The 3778-nt window shown below is 44.9% G+C and overlaps 1 pseudogene; it reads left to right on the plus strand.

The window, feature by feature from the left end:
• The first annotated feature begins 2198 nt into the window (after positions 1-2198).
• On the plus strand, positions 2199-3522 carry LOC121030310 (60S ribosomal protein L24-like; annotated as a pseudogene).
• Positions 3523-3778: the final 256 nt, after the last annotated feature.

Below are 3778 nucleotides of genomic sequence, written 5' to 3' on the forward strand. Positions count from 1 at the left end.
GCCTTCTCAACTATTTTAAGGTTTCTGATACTCTTGAAATTTGCTTTTGTTTAGCTAATCCAGATTTACTAAAAATGCCCATTGCCACCAAACATTTTTTCATCCGGTATTTGTTAAGTCTTTAATAATGAGACACTGAGCTGGGTGTTCTGACATAAAATGGAAATAAGGATTTGTTTCAAGTGTATGCAAAGAGCAGATTTTTACGTCTAGAGTGGTAGCTGGCCTAGAATACACTCAATAAGTATTTTTGTTTTTTTAATTTCTTAAATTTACATCCAAATTAGCATGTAGTGCAACAATGATTTCAGGAGTAGATTCCTTAAGCCCCTTACCCATTTAGCCCATCCCCCCTCCCGCAGCCCCTCCCGTAACCCTCAGTTTGTTCTCCATATTTATGAGTCTCTTCTGTTCTGTCCCCCTCCCTGTTTTTATATTGTTTTTGTTTCCCTTCCCTTGTGTTCATGTTTTGTCTCTTAAAGTCCTCATATGAGTGAAGTCATATGATTTTTGTCTTTTTCTGACTAATTTTGCTTAGCACAATATCCTCTAGTTCCATCCATGTCATTGGAAATGATTTCATTCTTTTTGATTGCCAAGTAATATTCCATTATATATATATACACACACCACATCTTCTCATCTTCTTTATCCATTCATCCATCAATGGACATTTGGGCTCTCTCCATACTTTGGCGCTATAAACATGGGGGTGCATGTGTCCCTTCAAAACAGCACACCTGTATCCCTTGGGTAAATACCTAGTAGTGCAATTGCTGGGTTGTAGGGCAGTTTTAGTTTTTTGAGGAACCTCCATACTGTTTTCCAGAGTGGCTGCACCAGCTTGCATTCCCATCAAATACGTATTTGATGCGTAACATCTTGCTCCCCTTTTTGAACCACTTCTCAGCCTTGTGGATCTGGATGTCCGTCTGGTTCCCCTCCTGGGAAAGCTCCGGGAAGCACGTCATTGCACCTTCACCTCCCAGCGGGCATATGCACTGAAGCTCACACGTGTACATTGCAAGAGGAGTTGAATACTTCCTTCTTCCCAGCCTGCCACCCATCCACCCTGTTCAGGCTGGCACCGTTCACCATCATTTAATGTGCAAATTTTTTTTTTTTTAATTTTTTTTCAACGTTTTTTATTTTTGGGACAGAGAGAGACAGAGCATGAATGGGCGAGGGGCAGAGAGAGAGGGACACACAGAATCAGAAACAGGCTCCAGGCTCCGAGCCATCAGCCCAGAGCCTGACGCGGGGCTCGAACTCACGGACCGCGAGATCGTGACCTGGCTGAAGTCGGACGCTTAACCGACTGCGCCACCCAGGCGCCCCGATGTGCAAATTATTTTTTTTAAATGTGCCCTGGAGCTGGGAGGGGGGGAATTCCATCTCTAGCGTGTCGTGGCCATGGGTATTTTTTTGTAAGAAATAGAAATTCTGTGCTTCTAAAGAATATCTTCCTGTGGACTAGATGAGGGTCTTCAAGAAAATCCATCAAGCTGGTGTTTTGATTTTCAAGTTCTGTAGTGAGAAAAACAGACGAGAATTGAATGGAAGTTCTCAGGCAGTAAAATATAAAATTTTGTGGGGCGCCTGGGTGGCGCAGTCGGTTAAGCGTCCGGCTTCAGCCAGGTCACGATCTCGCGGTCCGTGAGTTCGAGCCCCGCGTCAGGCTCTGGGCTGATGGCTCGGAGCCTGGAGCCTGTTTCCGATTCTGTGTCTCCCTCTCTCTCTGCCCCTCGCCCGTTCATGCTCTGTCTCTCTCTGTCCCAAAAATAAATAAATGTTGAAAAAAAATTAAAAAAAATATATATATATATATAAAATTTTGCAGTGATACGGAGCAAACGAGGGTACAATTCAAAACTACAATCAGTATGACCAGGACTGCAAAAATGCAGTTTTTTGAAGTGAGACGATAAGCATTTAAATAATGTGGAAGCAAAAGTATGTGTTATTATTATATACTGAGCAAAAAGCTAAAGGAAGAAGAATCAATCCACATACTAGGTTCAACGAGAGACATTACAGACTGTATGTTTGCTGTGGAATGGGGTGGCCAGTGAGCAAACCAGTGTAAAGTGAGGCTTTCTGTATTTTGCCGGTAGTATCTGCAATATTGTGTGACCACATCCAAGGCAACTGATCATTATGTTCCAGAAACCGGAACCCTGGCTGATTGGTGGCATGAGATGGAAATTCAGATCAGCTGTGCTGGTAGGAATTCCAAAGTCAACTGTCCACTGCAAAGGCTGTCTCTTGTTCAAGGACTGACCCAGGTTAGGGAACCCAGGACAGCTGTCCTCCCATACAGTGGCTGTGATGCAGATGGCTGCTATCCTTTAACCCAGAAGTGGGTGTGTATGCGCGCGCGCACACACACACACTCACACACACAATTATTTTACACTTGAGGCAGAAATAGTCCCGCGGCCCAAAGTGAACTATGTCATGGGGCATCCCGTGTGGTGGCCAAGTCAGATGCTGCCTGTTGTGATTTTACATTTTTAAAGGTTTAAAAAGTCAAAGTTACAGCAGATGAAAATTCTATGAAGTGTAAAGCTGAGCGTTCCTAAGTAAAGGTTGGTTGGAACACAACCATATATATATATATATTTTTTTGAAGTTTATTTATTTTGAGAGAGCACATGGACACACAAGAAGGAGAGGGGCACAGAGAAGGGGAGACAGAATGCCAATCCTAGGCTCTGCACCATCAGAAACCCGGTGCGGGGCTTGAACTCGCGAACCGTGAGATCATGACCTGAGCTGAGCTAAGATGCTTAACCGACTGAGCCACCCAGGCGCCCCAGCTCAATGTATTTTGCCCCATGTTATTGGGATGCCATGAATTTTATGTGTTTTTGTTACCAGTTAGTACCCATCAGCTCAAAACAAGAAAAGCAGACTTCGAATGTCACACGTAGGCTCATCGTGCAGAGTGGATTATTTTCTTATCAAATTAGATGGCACAGAATTGTGCCTGTTGTGCGGTGATGCTCCGGCTGTGCTTTTTTTCTCTTCACCATCTTTCCTTCTCGAGGCCGCTGCAGCCACGAAGTTCAAGCTGTCAGTTGCTCTGGGTACAAAATCTACCCTGGACACGGGAGGCCCTATGCTGGGACTGAGGGGAAGGTTTTCCAATTTCTTAATGAAAATGCAAGTCAGCATTCCTTTCCAAGAGGAATCCTCAGCAGAGAAACTGGGCTTTACAGAAGAGACACAAGAAGGGACAGAAGAAATTTAAAAAAAAAGAACCCGCCTGTACGGTCCAATTCCAGAGGGCCATCACTGGTGCATCTCATGCTGGTAAAATGGCCAAGAGGGGTCAGAAACCTGACGTCAGGAAGGCTCAACGAGAATAAGCCATCAGGGCTACCAAGGAAGCAAAAAAGGCTAAGCAAGCACCTGTAGACAGCAACGGCGGCTGCTGAGGCTCCCACGAAGGCAGCACCTAAGCAAAAGATCGTAAAGCCTGGGAGGGTTTCTGCACCCTGAGTTGGCAGAAAACGCTAAGTTGGTGGATCAGATTTTATTTTATTATTATTTTTTAAGTTTATTTATTTTGAGAGAGCACAAGCAGGAGAGGGGCAGAGAGAGAGAGGGGAGAGAGAATCCCAAGCAGGCTCAGTGCTGTCAGCACAGAGCCCGACGCAGAGCTTGATGCAGAGCTCGATCCCACGAACCGTGAGATCGTGACCTGAGCCAAAATCAAGAGTCAGACGCTTAACTGACTGAGCCACCCGGGCACCCTGACAGATCAGATTTTTAA

This window comes from Herpailurus yagouaroundi, unplaced genomic scaffold (assembly GCF_014898765.1).
Source record: "Herpailurus yagouaroundi ecotype Mexico unplaced genomic scaffold, PumYag 140, whole genome shotgun sequence".
Lineage (NCBI taxonomy): Eukaryota > Metazoa > Chordata > Mammalia > Carnivora > Felidae > Herpailurus > Herpailurus yagouaroundi.